This window comes from Camellia sinensis, chromosome 7 (genome assembly GCF_055761805.1).
Source record: "Camellia sinensis isolate YWXY chromosome 7, ASM5576180v1, whole genome shotgun sequence".
NCBI classification, from domain to species: Eukaryota; Viridiplantae; Streptophyta; class Magnoliopsida; order Ericales; family Theaceae; genus Camellia; species Camellia sinensis.
Window position 1 is genome coordinate 12,964,218 of NC_138967.1, and position 17,815 is coordinate 12,982,032.

The following is a 17,815-nucleotide window of genomic DNA, read 5'->3' on the forward strand; positions in this document are numbered from 1 at the left end:
TAAAAGGCAAAATAAAAAATTTATATTATTTTTGAAGAGGGATTAATATTTTGGAACAATGAAAAATAAAATAAAAGACTAATATTTTGAGGCAGAGGAAGTATCTGTAAGATTAAAAGAATTGTTCTGATTAAAATTATAAGTTTTCAGAAGAAAGTACGTCATGAAATTTAAAGGTAAATGAGACAGTAAAAGGAGAAACATATGTACGAGAACCCCAACAATGGAGCCAACACGAACGATCAGCGACGAACACCTCCCCCATTTGGAGCCAGACCCCTGTGGATAAGAACACAATTGAAATGTTACAATCATGCAATGAAAATAAAAGAATTCGATAATATTAATGTTACTTGCTAATAGGATAAACTCATCCATGTACTATGCACAGAATATAATCTCAAGAAAGCATATTGACAGCGCAAATGGACACCAAGGTCTTAGGAAACAATTTACACACCAAACACCGTTTCATTGCTTAAAAGTTAATTCACATCATGGTAAGGTCCAGACAAGCATTTGTTAGAATACACAACTAAAATATTGGTCAAGTAAGATTCTCCAGGAAGAATGTACTATGTTACATAGACTCAGGTACAAGTGTTGGGTGTCGGATACGGGTGTGTATCTAAAGGCTAAGCTTATCAAATTTTAAATTTAAAGGTACACAGACTCAGCAAAAAATTGTCATATTTTTATTATTTTAATCTATTATGTGAGCTAAAATAGTGTGATTTGTATTATACAATGTCAAAAAGACGTATGACAATTATATAACAATATGTACATATAATAATAGTTTTAAATAGAAATATATGAGAAATATTCGACACATATCACATACCCTTATCCAAATATCGGGTGTCTAACGCAGATATTTTATTTTTTGAAGAGTTCGTATAACATAGACCATGTATACCCAGTGGCAGGCATAAGGGGTATTTTTCACTAGGAAACCCAACCAACGTAATTAGAATAATGTCCAATATAATTCAAGGAATCAAATAGAATTAAGCCACAAGAAGGGTCCAAAATGGGAGAAGTTCCCTTGTTCCATAAAACTCTTTTACACACACATGTAATGTCAAAATTAATTTTCCTTTTCATTTCATTTTTAGTCGATAATTTTATATACTAAACTACTATAAACCGGGAAACAATGCATTGAAAGAAATGGTTATTGTCAACTGCTAAGCAAAAAAGTTAAACTACATGATGCCTACAGAATTCAAAAGACAATTGTTGTACAATAACTAAGCAGATTGTGAACATGGCAACACAATGTTTAACATCTTAAGGGTAGTTCTAGTAACGTGGCCTAATAGGCACTGGTATTACCAATAGGATGTCGTGGTCCGTGGAAACTCACTATTAGCAACTCTGACAGTATATAACACACAATCAATCAATATCGCACAAAACAGCATGAACCAACCTCCTCAATTATTCACTACTAGAATAGTGACTTTTTGTGACTAATTTTTTGCGACTGATTATTTAACCGTCGCAAAAAATAATATTTACAACCTTGATAGTTTTTTCTTTTATTTATATTGCCCTTTTCTTATACATACCCTTTTCACACTCCCTACAATTCACAAACAGAGAAAAATCTGATTTCCCCCAAATCTGATTTTGCTCGCTCGATCGCCTGAAGAAGAGACCATGGTCATGATGAAGAATCTAATTTTGGTCGATCATGAAATCTGATTTCGCTTGCTCAAATGTCTGAAGAAATTGGTTGTGATCGATTCTCAAGAACTATGGGATTGCTTGTGATCGATTTCGCTCTATAGATCACCAACGGTATGAACTCTCTCTCTCTCTCTTTCTCTCTCTCTCGTCTCAATGAGTCTCTTCGAATCATTCATTCAATCTAACTCTTTTTTTCGTCACTGTAATTCGATCACTGTATCATTCTCACTGTAATTCATTCAATCATTCATTCTCACTGTAATTCGAACACTTTTTCGTCAATCTAACTCTCTCTCTCTCTCTCTCTAGTCATAACCATAGATCACCTTTCAATGAATCTTTGGTTTGAATCAATCCTTCCTTATATGCTACAGGTACAAACTGAACCATTCAATTCTTAATTGTTGTCGCTTCACCTTCCAATTCTCACCTCTCTCTCTCTCTCTCTATATATATATATATATCTATATTTATAGCATTGCTCTGAACTTGTTTGATTTCAGTTCTGAATTCGAATTATTATTATTATTATTATTTTCTGTCATGTTAGATTGTGGTGTGTTTTGAGTAAAATATCAAAGGTTAAAAATATCAAAGATGTGAACTAAGTAATGATGTGTATGAGACAATTTATGATGTGTAAATAAAATTTTCCACAAAGTAATGTATTTTAGTGCACAGATAGTGAAAAACTTGAAGAGATGTGATGCTGATTTCTGAATCTTGAATCAAAGTTTACATTGGCTCACATATGAGCTCCCAAGGCTACTATATAATTTTTGGGGGGTTGAGTTAGTGGTCTACCACTATTTGGAATTGAGCTGAGAATTATCTAATTAATTCTACAGTTATGCTAAAAGATCTTCAAGCTGTTGTATGGCTAACTTTAAGGCTTCTCCATATATTTCCACATATCCGTTGATTCATAGGGACTAGTCATCCATGCTTTTACTGCATCTTTTTCCCATCTTTCTATTACTTCCTGCCATATCTGAGGGTCGAATCTAGCTAAATCTAAAAGGGTTCCTTGATTATGGACTGGCTGTAATTGTATACTCATATCTAGTTGTCTACGCTTTCCATATATATAATGGCAATGATGGGACTGCTATTGGGAAATTTCAGCACAGATGGTTTGCCCTGCTACTTCTCTATTTTATCAGTCCAGAAGTTCAATGTTCTTCCATCTCCTAAACTGGTTAGTTTCCTTGGTTTTTGTTTGTGTTTTGCTTCTCAACACCTTCATCAAACTTTTTATTTTTATTTTTATTTTATCTAGTTTGCTTTCAAATTTGAATAAAAAGTTTGATTTTGCATGAATTATTTCAACCCTTTCATCAGAATCTTTTTAAAAATTTCCCTCTTATTCCAAATTATGCTTCATTTTTTAAAATTCTCATCAAATTCTAACTTGATGACGTGTTTGATGAGTTCTCATTTTGATGAAAAAAATGTCACTCTCCTGATTTGATGAATGGCTTAGAGATGTATTTTTAGCAGTTTTGGTCAAATTTGAATTTGATAAAAATAATAAATAAATAATAAAAGTGTTAAGGATTGGAGATGGTTCAGTGAACTTGTATCCTGTATATTTGTATGGAATTTTATTTAGCTTATACTTTTCTATTTATTTTTATTCCTTCGATAAATTATTTCTCTCCTATTTGATGTATATGTATGGTTGTCTTAGTTCGTTTGATATTATAACCATACATGTGTAAAAAGGCTTGATGTTGGGGATGTTCCTGAGAAATGTTAAAACGAACATAACTTGGACAATACATGTGTACAAGGAACATAACAAATACATAAGCAGAATAAATTTAGAAGTTAGGGACTTATATTTATTTTTGTTATTACTACTATGTGGCAGTAAGGACTTATATTTATTTTTGTTATTGCTACATGTGTACAAATACATAATCTAGAAGTTAGGGACTTACATTTATTTTTGTTATTACTACTATGTGGCAGTAGGGAATGATTCAATGTCAAATGAGTAATGCTAGAGTGACTGCATTTGGATGAAACATTACATTGAACTCACCACATCAAATGAAAGGGTTTTTTTAAATGTAATCACCAGAGCATTACTCTTGTCAAATATGTACCTGGGTCCTAGGCTTATACTTATTTTGGGGATGTTTTAAACTTCTACTCTTGTAGGATTTGATTTTGGTTACCATTGGAAAAACGTTTATTCATGTTGAGTTCTAGTGCCTCATCTTAGCTCATGTGATTTTGAAAATGGCAGGTCAGCCACAGAGGCACCTACATCAACGTGGTTGGAGTGCCTTTGTAAGCTCTAAAAGGCTTGTTACCGGGGATGCTTTTATATTTTTAAGGTGTGCAAATCATCTTTACATTTTTCACATTCCAAGTTAGCTACTCGTTACTGACTTATGGAATGATTTTAACACGGGACTTTTAGAGGTGAGAATGGGGAACTTCGCGTTGGAGTAAGACGAGCCATGAGACAGCAGGCTAATATTCCATCATCTGTCATATCCAGCCACAGCATGCATATTGGTGTCCTTGCAACAGCGTGGCATGCATACATGACAGGAACATTTTTCACAGTCTATTACAAGCCGAGGTTTGTGTCTTATACTATTTATTCACTTCAAGGATGAAATTGCACTAAAGAAAACTTGTTGGATGGTTCAGAATTGAAGGTTTGGCTGAGTGCAAGTTATGATAGTTCAATAAGATATTTTCCATCATCTCATTCACTCATCCATCTCTTTTTTCTCTTTCTTGGATTGACTTGCAATTATGTAACTGTGAGGATTATGAGAAGTGTTTGGGTTGGGTTGACTATTGTTTAGTATTAAGCTATGTGTCGGTTTAGAATTAACTTTTAATTACTAAATATTTGAATTGAATAGCTTTCTATAGTGTTGAAATGTGATCTGCCACACTAGGTTCAAGCCTTCATTATGTGGCAGACTACTACATAAATTTGCTTATCTAAATCACCTATGTATTGTCAAAACAGGGGAATGAGATAACAAATATGAAATTACTTGCGTTTCTTGTATTTTCTGTTAACTAATTCTTTATTACAAGACAAGCCCTGCTGAGTTTATTGTTCCGTTTGATCAATACATGGAATCTGTCAAGAGTAATTATTCTGTAGGGATGAGGTTCAAAATGAGATTTGAAGGTGAAGAAGGTCCAGAACAGAGGCATGGTTACTGCATGTCGGCATTTTTTATGTTGATTTCTTGGCATTGTAGGGACTTCTGAAAACTGATTGTTTTTAGATGTTTCTCATAGTGTAATATTTGAGCCATCATTATTTATAAAACATATTATTCGTATAATTTATTGATGAATTGAAGGTTTACTGGAACAATTATTGGGATTGAAGATGCTGATACCAAAAGATGGGCAGAATCTAAATGGAGATGCCTCAAGGTAGTATTTTGTCTATAGTATATAAGGTGTTGCTAATAGTATTGCATACTAAAGACTATATGTCATGGTTTTTGAAGGTACGGTGGGATGAGAATTCTACAATTCCTAGTCCGGAGAGAGTCTCACCTTGGAAAATACAACCTGCTTTGACTACAGCTGCACTAAATCCCCTTCCCATGCCCAGACTAAAAAGACCTCGGTCAAGTATGGTGCCCTTTTCCCCTGACTCCTCTGTTCTTACAAGGGAAGGTATGGTCCCCACCTGAGTTGCAGTGTCTGTTGACAGACTAGTCTTTCTTCAGCTTTCATGTGTGTTTTTTTGTAAAAGTCCATCATAGATTATGGATCTTGAATGTTTGTATTTTGAATTAGTTTCATCTAAGATGAAAATAGACCCTTCACCAGTAAATGGATTTTCAAGGGTCTTGCATGGTCAAGAATTTTCGACCTTGAGAGGCACTTATGCAGAGAGTAACTAATTGGACTCTACTGAAAAGCTAGTTGTATGGCCACCTTCATTGGATAATGAGAAGATTGACATGGTGTCTCCTTCACAAAAATATGGATCAAACAAATGGTTGTCCTCAGTGAGGCATGAATCAACCTTCATAGATCTATTTTCAGGTTTTGGGGCCCAAACCAACTCCTCCCACGAGTCGATAAAAGTCAATTTACCAGATTGGGAAGGCAAGTTCAATTTTCTTGCTAGCAATTGGTCTGTAACACCTTCAGCCCTCTCACTCAACTTGTTAGATTCTATCATGAAAGCTCATGTGCAAAGCAGTGATGTGCCTTATCATTCACGATATGTCAGATATGGTGGTTTTACTGAGTATTCCTTGCTTCCTGGTCAAAAACCCGAGCAGCATCAAGGAAATTGGTTGAGGGAACCACCACTTCAATTATATCTTCATATTCCCACTCAGTCAAGAGGGCTGATCCTCGGCCTGTACTGGTACAACAACCTGAAGCAGTGAAACCTAAAGATGGGAATTGCAGACTCTTTGGTATACCACTCATCAGTTATCATGTAAACACGGAGCCAGCACACTCGCATAAAACTACTATTGAAACCGATCAAAGGTCTGTACAAATAAAGGGTGTAAATGTGGCAGATCAACCACTTCCTAGTGTTGAGCAGGAAAAACCATCCCAAATGTGTCAGCCACTTGTGAGGGATTGCCTTAGGAAAGTCCAGGGTGGTTCAACAAGGAATTGTACCAAGGTCCGCACCTATTTATTTGCATATATTTGGCTTTTAATGCCATGATCATTCTGGGTAGTGTTAGATTAATTTGCTTGAATGAATGTTGTGATGATTTCAGGTTCATAAGCGGAGGATTGCTCTCGGTAGGTCTGTGGACCTTACGAAGTTCAGTAACTATGAAGAATTGATTGCTGAGCTGGATCAATTATTCGAATTTATTGGTGAACTGAAGGCAAGGAACAAGAATTGGTTGATTGTATTCACTGATGATGAGGGTGATACGATGCTTGTTGGAGATGATCCATGGCCGTAAGGACTCTTTCTGGGTTTTTTTTTTCTTCATGTTCATTATGTATTAGCCATGAACTTTGTTGTCAGCTTTTGTTGTTTGTACTTGCATCTTCCATTTATTTGAATCATCTAGATGCATCAATGCAATAACCTCTTAAAGGGAATCATTCCCCGTTTGGTGCTTGGTGCTTGCAATTGATTTTTTTTTTTTTTTGTAGCAAATGTATTTATGATTTTATTATAAAAATAATGATTTGCGACAGTAAAAAAATAGTAGCTAATTTTATTTTATTTTTTGCAACGGAAAAATAGTTGTTGCAAAAAGTAAGTTAGGCAGTCGCAAATAGTTTGCGACTGTTATTTTGCGGTCACAAAAAATATTTGCCACCCCCACATTTGCGACCCTCATTTGCCGTCGCATGGGCCGTCGCAAAAAGTCTTTTGCTACAGTTTTTTTTATTATTTGCGACAACTTATAGCGGTCGCAAAAAGTACTTTTTTTAGTAGTGATTTGGCCAATAAAATCTGGCCAGATGCTGAATTTTCACTTGGTCATTTATGGGTGTATAATGAATCCACAAGTCACCTCATTAATTTGATTCAGTGAAATTTTACCAATTAACCCAAATGCATCATGTTTGCCATAGTCACCATTTACTAAAAGCTAAATAAAATAAAATAATTGTCACAGTAAACCCCAGTCCCAACCTGTTTGTCCTAATCTGCTAAGGTTGGGCCACACATCCGTTAGAGATTTGTGGACGAGGAACAAATTTGTGGCCAACCTGCAAAATGCAATTAGAGTGATGGTTTTTCATACATTTCACGGTTTTTCATTGGAGTTATGGCTAATTTAGGTAGGGATGCATACATCTGATCAACTATATCTTCCATTCAATATGAAACTGGAAACAACTAGAGATTAACCAAAATTCTATAAAGATAAAGGCAAGAAGATTCCAAAACATAACCAGTCTAAAGCAAGAGGGGTTGCCAACTACTAGGTTAGGAACAATCATTGCTGAGTGTGATGCTTCTTTTCACTTTATGCATTGCATATAAATTTTCAAACAACCAGTTTCACACTATTTTACAGAGTTGGCAATCTCGTGTTCATGCTCCCACTCCATGGTTTGGGCACCTGGGCCCCAACAGCTTTAACTCATCACTCTAAAGAACCATTGCAGTGCATTTGAACTAATGTACTGCCTTATGGCTGACATACTCTGATACCCAACAAGGTTCACACAATAATAGACCATGCACTATTTTCCTTGGCAACCCATGTATAGAAAAAATTACTCACGCATGTCTTCCAAGAAAAACACCTTCAAAATTAAAGTGAGTATTGGCTCGTAAATAAATAAAAAATAAAACAACCCAAGCCACAAGTGCATTCACAAGAATATGAAAGCTCACCAACTTACCAAAACATGAGGAAAATATTGGCGAAATGACACTGATTACTTCTATCAGAGATTTGCTTAGTTTCTCTCTCTCTCTCTCTCTCTCTCGCTCTCTCTCTTCTATGAACCTCTTTTTTCTCAGTCACTCTCTTCCCCCTTATCAACTTTGCCAAACTCACCCAATCCCCACCATCAGGCTCCCTGTCAGCCACTCACATCTCTCTCTCTCTCTCTCTCTCTCTCTCTCTCTCAAATCCTATTGCCGCACAACATCCATAGCCACTGCAACATAATCCCAACCACCATCAGGCTCCCTCTCAGCCATAGCCATTAATCCCAACCACCATCACAGCCATCCAAACCCCCATTCCAGTTCTACCACCATCCATAACAACCATTACCACAACTCAACCACTCCCTTTCTCTCTCCTCTATTGCAGAACCAATACACAACAACACCATCTTCACACAAACATACTATTCCCTCAACAAACCCAGTTTTGGCGACAATTGAATAGTGAAGAATAGAGCGTGGGGTAAGACGATGAGAGAGAGAGAGGGAGGGAGGAGAAGACTCTGGTGGTGATCAAGAATTGACTGATGTTGGACCACTACAAGATCAAAGGGTCTGACAACTTTGATTCTAGGAAAAGGTGATGAACAACGTTGATTCCAATCACTAAGGGTGTGCTTAAGATAAAGTCCATCCTTCAAAGCAATAACTATTATACCTTATTGTCTAATTGATGGTTATAAAAACTGATCATTCCATTATATCATGCCATTGAGTTCAAGGCATCCTAAGCTCCCCTACTAAGGAACCAATACAACAATTGGAAGGTAACTCAACCATATCAGCTATTAAAGCATCCCCAATCCTAAGCTCCACTACTAAGGAACCAATACAACAATTAGACCGTAACTCATAGCCATATCAGCTATTAGAGCATCTCCAAACCTTTCACCTTTTAAATTTAATGAAAAAGTGTTAAAAAATTATCTCTTATGAAGCACCGATATTTCAAAAACAAGTGCCGTATCCGTGTCGAACATACGGACACCTTGGGGACATGCAAATATATCGAGAACACATATGGGACACACTACATGGCGTGTCCCATTATTTAATTAATTTATTTTTAAGAAACACACTGAGAATACACTACGAACATGTCAAATTGTCTTTTCTCCTATTTTATTTAGTGCTTTTGACGAGTATTGAATTTTTATTTTATTTTTTTTCTTAGATTTAAGTACTTAATAAATTATTCATAAAAAAAAAATTAAATATTAAAAAAAAAGAAAAAAAAAGATATAATCTATAAGTGTTAACTAAAAAGTGTTTTTTTTTAATTTTAAAAAACAAATTGAGTTAGTTTTTGTTAATATTGATTGTTCGTGGATGTAATATTAATCTAGATAGCAAATAAAAGTATTTGAAAACATATTTTATTGATGTATCCCCACTGTGTCCATGTTCCCATTTTTTTGAAATTACCATCCGTGTCGGCTTCCGCTTCCGCTTCTGCTTCCACATCCGCATCCGCATCCGCATCGCATCGGTACTTCTTAGATCATCTCCAATCATTTCATCAAATGTTCATCAAATCAAGAGAGAGCCATTTTTTTCCATCAAATTGAGAAATTCATCAAATTTGAATTTGACAAAAATTTAAAAAGATGAAGCCTTGAAGATGATATTTTTTCATCAAATTTGATGAAAAGGAAAATTTGAGAGAAAAGTTGAATTTTAAAAATATTTTGATAAAAATTTGATGAAGAATTGGAGTAGGTCATATCAAATCAAATTTTTTACTCAAAATTTGAGATCAAATTGGATGAAAAAATTGATGAAAGGTTGGTGATACTCTTCTCCTTTTTTTTTAACCTATGCTTCCAATCAAAGACCGATGAAATTGATTCTTGTTTTATAATAGAGTTTTTTTGCTGATAAAAAAAAAAAATACTATCTTCACATCTCTAGGAGTCATCTAAATATTTTGCCTATTTGTTCAAAATCCCATATAATATTTTTTTATAAGAAACAACAAATCATTGAATAAATAAACAAAGGACAAAGTATCCTTCAAACATAGCAAACCTACAGAAACAACCTTGCAGTGCGACGGATAGAATGCAACCCCACAGATCACAAACACTTCATTCATCCCAAACCAAGCATGGTTAAGGGACCTTTTTCAACTTTGGGAGTGTTATGCCTACTCTTGGCTTTCTCAATCATCAACTTCCATTTTCACAACTCAGATAACTGATTACTGTTCAGATGGACCTATTGCGACAAACAATGTAGTGTATTGTATATCCATGATTTAAATCTTGTCGCAACATCATAAGGGAAAATAAAGAGAGGGCAGAGGGAGAAGTAAAAAAAAAAAGAAGCTTTTGCTACTCACGACAGACTACATAGTCAGTGCCTAGTTGCCAAGAGAGCAGGCAAGTATCCATGAAAGGTTTCCTAGGTCAGTCAATAATGCGCAGTTTTTGGACAATCATACCCAATTAAATTAAGATTTGATTCTAGGATTGATCATTATAACAACCAATTAAACAGACCAAAAAACACTATAAACAACCATGTGGTTGCATCAACTCAAACTGCTATAATCGTAAACATTAAACACCCAAAATTACAATAAATTCACTCCATCTCAACTATATACAAAACCCAGATTCAATTATCCAGCAGTAATCCTATCAACAAAACCAAACATGCATTCCAAGTAAAGTATTTCCAGTTCTCATCCTTCTTGGGTAAATAATTTGAGCAGAAAAGCTAGAAAACTAGCCTAAAACAAGTTAAATTCAAGACATGAAATCAATATATTTGATCAAATCAATTCAACATACATGCAAACATCCACAATTTCCCATATTCAATCAAAATTGAACTCACTTCTTGTGCCGACGCCCCCGTTTCGCCCCCCAATCCTTGAGCTTCGCAATTGGGTATCCACACCGGGCCCGAAACAGCAGCACCGCCCGCCCATTCGGTGGCGCCATCTTCCTCAGCTCAGCCCTCAAGCACTCATAATCAGGGTTCCCTTCACTCCCTCCTTTCCACGGCAGCTCATCGATCTCTCTCACCGCCGTCGCAGCCGATCTCAAACACTCCTCGGCCTGCAGCTGCAAATCGAATTCCATCGCCTTCTTCAACGCTTTACACCTAGGGTTCTCGCACGTCCTCGATCTGTACCCACAACAGATCTCGAAGAAAACAAAGACGAGAATGAAAAAGAGCAAAAACCCAATTAGGTAAATCACAGCCGAGGAGGAGGAGGAGTGAGAGAGAGAGGAGGGAGGAGGAGAGAAAGGGACTGGAAGATGTAGGAGAAGTAGGAGGTGATGAGGAAAGTTCCGGAGAAGAGGCCGAGGATGAGGATGAGAATGTCGAGGGTTGCTGATGGAGAGTGTTTGCAGAGGAGATAGAGGAGCAATGGGTAGTGGAGCTATGAGGGTCCAGACATAGAGCACGACGATGACCCACTCGGACACGATACGAACCCAAACCAATGTCCAGCCAACATCGATCAGTTCCGAGCAAATATCAAAGGTGAAGTTTATATTTAGAAACTTATTTCACGCTGTTCGCTTATGTTTTTAGAATCTGTTTTCTAAACCTTTTTTTTTCATATGGTTTCTCTTCTGTTTGTTTAGTGAAAATAAACACCCAAAAAGATATTTTCACCCTAGAAGGAGAAAAATTATATGAAAATGATGAACCTATAACAGACTATTAAGGTTTCTAGATATTTCGAGTACCTGACTTGGGTGAAGAAGGTGGGGATAGAAAGGTTGTTGTAGATCCTGCACGAAGTGCAGAGTAAAGAACCGAGAGAACTGTTGTCAGCTTCCCGAGAAGAAGCGTACTTGTGGTTACTGCTGATTTGTTGTGGAGACCGTGGCACACATAATCTCGAGGTTCAGAAGAGAGGCTTCCATTCACCTACCTGTTTACAATCATCATCATAACCCATGTGTAAGTTTCAAATTCGAGTTCTATTTCTCAAAAATCAAGGGTAGGGCTTCTCTTTGTTATGAGCTTCTTAAATTTGTCAAATCACCAATTAATTTGCAGCACATCAAAAGCTATGACCATCTTTTAAAAAATGAGCGCTTTAGGAACCAACTGATTTTGTGTTCATGGTTAAAAAACAAAAGGAAACCAGTGCCAGTTATATATCGGGACATGATGGTAGAGGGGCTTAAAGAAACCCAAAAAGACTTGTACAAGAGAATACTCAATCTGTTCAGCAGAATCAGCAAACAAAATGAAAATAATAGGTACATACAAGGTCGTAACTGGGATTTATCAGCCAGAAGAGTAGCTTCTCAAAAATTCCACAAACATCCATTGTTACATCACAAACCCATATAATTAAAAAAGTGGCCGTTAATACCAAGAATGTATGAAATTGCATACTGAATATTTTCAGGTAGGGCAATCAATTAGAAATCTACACAAACGAAAGAATCCAAAAATAGTTATAAGCATTAAAAAAGCTATGAAACCCCAATGCATAAGTTCTTTGACAACCCATAATGTGAGCATCGACACCCACAGGGCCCCAATCCCACCTCTCAAACTTCCTTACTCTTCTTACAGATCAACCACAATCCTTTCCAAGAAAGGAAGTGTACATCCTGCCTGCTCGATTCATATAAACTATCAATTTCTTTCCAAGTCGTCACTTGTCAGAACAAATTCCAACATGCAAAGGTAAAAGTATAATAAAACATGCACCCGCACACTAAAAGAAAAAAAGGGGATAAATACTTGAGACATTATAGAGATCAGATTGTAGTCTTGTTAGAAAATATTTTGAGTTAATTGTAACCACAAATAATATTCCAATAAGATATCCTTATTTGCGAAATCAGTTCCACACCATGCTTTCTGTGTTCTCGTTTTAAAGTATAAAAATAAAACATTTCCATGACACATAAGACATCAAGATACTAATTAGAGACTCAGCAGTGGGTTGCTGTTCTGTTAACAGTGGAGTTGGACTCAGTTCTGTATCTTTTTTGATTTACTCACCAGTAGGATTCTGATCTGTTACCAGTGGGATTCTGTTCTGTTGGACTCAGTTCTGTATTTTTTCTGTGCATATCTTGCTCTACCTTGAGGATTTTTTGTTCAGGTCTTCTTGCTGCTTCAAAGTTCTGAGGTCTGCTGTTGCTTTGTTGAGTTTCTGAGGACTGCTGTTCCTCATCTTTCTCTGCTTTTCCTCTGTTTTCTTATTCTTCTCTGTTGGTTTTTCACCAACTAGGAGGTAGGAGCTTTGTTCTAGCTCTTAGCTCCTTTTTATTGATGTATTTTTCATACTCCGTATGTTTTCATCAATAAAACTCTCTTTTTGCCGTTCAAAAAAAAAAAGATACTAATTAGAGACGAAACATTTGTCCAGGCAAAGCTGGTAACACAAAGGTGAAAGACTATGATAGCTCATTTCCTACGTGACTAAATGACACAGTTCCTATAATTAAGTCGTTATAAGATCTAAAAAATGTGTGACATTTGGGATGCATGAGCAACCCATGAGCCTCGTGCCAACGCATTGGGATACTAAGCATAGTACACAGACCTAAAGAATGATTGTCATCCCATTCACTGTCGTCTTTTAAGTTTTTTGTGCTTCCTTCTTGTTTGACTTGCTACTCATTTCAAAATTTTATTCAAGTTCAGTCATACAACTCATACCATATCCCTTGGTTTAATTTTTTTTTATTAGTATATCCCTTGGTTTAATCTTTACCAAGATCTCTTCAATTCAAAAGAGGAAATTAACAAAAGCAACCCCCCACCAAAAACAAAACATGGTTATGCATCATAAAATTGTTCTCAATATTTTGACCATTTTCCCTCAAGTTTGAGTGGTTGGTTCCTTCAATGGCAACAAGGCAACAGGATAGTAGAAGACAAACATAATATACATGAAGACATAAAAATCAAAAGCAAAAATTGTCACGCCCCAAGCTCCGTGACAATGCCGCACACTCATTTAAGTGAGCATGCAAGGCTAAGAGTCCAACACATAACCAATAATGTAAAATACTCAAATTAAATCCTTAAATATCATAATGCTAAAAACCATATAAATAGATAATTCTTATCATATGAAATTGTCCACCAAGTCCAATAATAAAAATAATAATAATAATAATGATCCAAATACTTAAATCATAATCCTACTCTCGGCACTCCCACAAGTAAAAAAAACCCTGCACAGCTCTACTCCTCAGAATCTGAAAAATAAAATAAGGGTAAGCTAGACAGCCCAGTAAATAACCAACCATCACTATTAGCTGGATCAAGTATACAAAAAAAATAGTCGATAACTAATAAATATATTTTTTGCTACCATTCAATTAATGAACAATTATTTTGTAAGATGGTTTCGTAGTTGAAAATAAACAGTGTAGCAATACATTTTAATTGAAAAGACAATGAGGTAATTCGATGAAATTTCGTTGTTCAAAATTGATGGTTCGATATTCAAATGGTTCAATGATGCAATTCACAAAACCCAAGTCTTGGTGACTACGGTCACTTAGCCCGTGACAAGGCCCAGAACCACACATAGGCCGGTGGTAAAGCCCCAAAAGAAACTAGTTTCTGTGCCAATAAATAACCCCCATTGGCTAGGGTCTAAATCATAGTCAGACTAGAGTGATGTTCAAAATTCAAACAATACACAACTTTCAAATAAAACATTCGATATTTTCAGAATAAATGTTTAGTACAATTTTCAAAATAGTTTCATCAAATATTCAAATAATTTTCATAATAATATTCGATGTTGTTTTATACTTGACCCATATTTTATTTTAAGAGAACATGAAGGATATAAATAAATATTTATGATTTTAAACGATTCGATAGGAATAAAAATGAACCAACAGTGATAGAGGGTTACTTACCTCAAACGCTTAGAAATAACACTCCAACACCAACTCCAAACATCCAATTCCACCACTTCAATCACACAAACCTAATAAATAAAACCTCAAATAAATTAATATTTTTTACATGTTACAAACACCCACAAAAGCACCACTATATTATATTAATGTATTACTTTAATATCCAAGAGATCAAACCATTCAACCCAACTTTATAGCCAAACACACCTTTACCCATGATACAAAACTCCATTGTTTCTATTACCCATCCAAAGTTACACTTACACATTGCACCCAATTCTCAAAACCTAAGTAAGCACCTATAGATCTTCCAAATCCCCTTAATGCATTGATTGTTAAATTCCTCAACATAAACTTAATAATTAACAGTAAAGACAGATTTTACCTTAACCAATGGGTGTCCCAAAATCACCAACGTGCTGCCTTCAATCCCTATTGTAGCCTCACTTGAACCTCTCTTCTCTTTTTCTTTTCTTTTTTCTTTTACCTTCTCAAACCCTAGCTGCCTATGGAGCAATTCATAGCCTCTGTTTTGTTTGTTTTCCAAGACTTAAAGCCACAATAGGTGGGCTTATTAACCTAATTTCACAAAGTTACAAAATTACCCATCTAAGTAATAGGAAATATAATGCCATCTCATAACTAATTCTTTGATATTAATAAATGACCCATATAAATTAATTTAATTACTAATCTATCCAATAAAATAATCCTACACACAACTTGGGTTTTACACTAATTAAATAATGGTTTACAATAATGTCAAGAAATGAAAGCATTGAACCACCAACGAAACAGATGTTTCCATTACCTGTGGATGCAACGCAATAACAGCAAATGCAAATGCAAGAATCATGGTCATGACAAGAAAGAAGACGTTGAGACCAGAGTCTTGGCCAGAAGGATTGAACCAAATAAACAGAATTCCTGATAACGTAAAGGCTATAATGTAGCAAACAACTGGTATAGCAAATAAAGCATAATACCTGAAAGCAAACAAAAGAAGGTTATAATAAGCCAAACAAAATCTGGGATAGGGACATTGACGACATATAACAACTAGAATCAACCATTTCTGCTCATCTTTAGCGACCCATGCATCTTTCCATGAGTGTGTGGCATCTAATAATATATGATCACTTGAACCAATAAAAATAAACCTGCTCCAAACTTTGATAGAATGCCTGCAAATAGGGTGATTTTGTAACAACCAATTATGAATTAGTCTTCTGGAAAACAAGTACAATTTTTTACAGTTTCAAATAGAGTTGGAGGAGATGGGTGGGATAGCAAAAAATGACAATGAGGACAGGACACCATGTGAAAAAATGAGAGCCAACTGTAGCCACTGATTAAACTATACTTATGGTGAATTATAAGACTTCTAAGATGCCCCAAGCATGTTGCACAAACCATAAGAGGCTACTCCATTCTAGACAGAAATTCCTCCTATGCACAATGACAATCACAACATTGGGTCTCATTTTCCCAATAATCCAATTATCCAATTCTTCCAAAGGGCATTTCCGAATAATAGCATGGGAACACTTTTTTTTGTTACTTTGCTAATGCTACATGTGACATACATATATCAAAGATAGTGTCAAAAATGCTCCAACTATCAAGCTTGGAACCAACCAAAAAAAAAAAACAAAAGAATTAAATGCTCCAAAACAAAATGTCATATATGGAGGTAAAGCTGACCATAAATTGTTATGACTTTGTATGGCATGAAAAACATAAGGACGGTGAGCAAAGCCCAAATCACAAGTGTTGGTGATACTTACAAATAAAACACTAGATAATACACAAAATAAAAGTTACAACAATTAATATAAGGGTTGAGGCGCGGGAAATTCGCCCTCTTTAAGGAGATTCAAGCCCTCCGCGGTTAGGCAATGCCTCACACCGGTGCAGCAGAAAAATCTTGACTTGTCCCCCCAGGATACAACAGCCCGACTAAGTCGTATGGTTCACCAATACTACATAATTTGTTGAACCCAAAGCTTTATCACACACACCCTTTTTATTTGCCTGATAATTTCACTCAAGACATAACAACACAACCAAAACTTCTTCTCTCTTATGTGTCTCTAAAGATAGGACACAAGTTAATATATATATATAGAAATCAAAATTAGTTAGACAAGTTCTTGGTGGGGAAGAAACGGATGAAGACAAGGAATGGATAAGTCTTGGTGGACTTGACCAAGACTTGGATAAGATAAGATTGGTGGATAAGTTATGGAGACTAAGACCAAGACCTTGGACGACTTGGAAGGCTTAACAAGGAAGAAAAGAAAAGAAAACCAACCTATAACACATTATAATATTAAAATACCTGCTAACATTCCCCCACCTATTTTAATATTATAGGCAACAAAAGTGAGATTATTAGGCAAATAAGAATATTATGCATCATGGTAGGTGTGCTCTGCATTGAACCTCCATTAGTGAAACAACAATATCTATTCTAGAGCCAATAGTATGCTCAGCATTGAACTATGACTACTTAAGGGAAATAAATAATTATTGCACACACATAATATTCCAGGTGTTCACAAAAGCTTTAAAAGCTAGAACATTACGGCCTTGTGCGATTCCAGGATTCATGAGTGTGTTTAAGAATTAGCCCAAATCTCATAGGTAGCGGCCCCACTACCACACTCACATAGGTGAATTCTGTCAAGGGTGCTCTTGTAACTGTAAAATCCAAATTTTTATGTGTAGAATTATTTTTTTGAATAAAGTAATAGTTAAATTAATTTATATGGGTCATTTAGTACTACCAAGGAATTAGTTATGAGTTATGAGGTGGCTTCATAATTTTTATTACTCAGATGGTTAAGTT

The 17,815-nt window shown here is 35.7% G+C and overlaps 2 pseudogenes across 2 annotated transcripts; one reads left to right on the plus strand and one right to left on the minus strand.

Annotated features, from left to right (window-relative positions):
- Positions 1-101: 101 nt before the first annotated feature.
- LOC114259370 (uncharacterized protein At5g19025-like) lies at positions 102-16,448 on the minus strand (annotated as a pseudogene). Its single transcript, XR_014336694.1, has 5 exons — positions 16,378-16,448; positions 16,035-16,148; positions 15,776-15,950; positions 10,934-11,486; positions 102-279 (listed from the first exon to the last, which is right to left on the minus strand). The product of XR_014336694.1 is annotated as an uncharacterized protein At5g19025-like (transcript).
- Positions 3,859-6,780, plus strand: LOC114259358 (auxin response factor 2B-like; annotated as a pseudogene). Its single transcript, XR_014334978.1, has 6 exons — positions 3,859-4,040; positions 4,127-4,291; positions 5,040-5,115; positions 5,193-5,364; positions 5,488-6,340; positions 6,441-6,780. The product of XR_014334978.1 is annotated as an auxin response factor 2B-like (transcript).
- Positions 16,449-17,815: the final 1,367 nt, after the last annotated feature.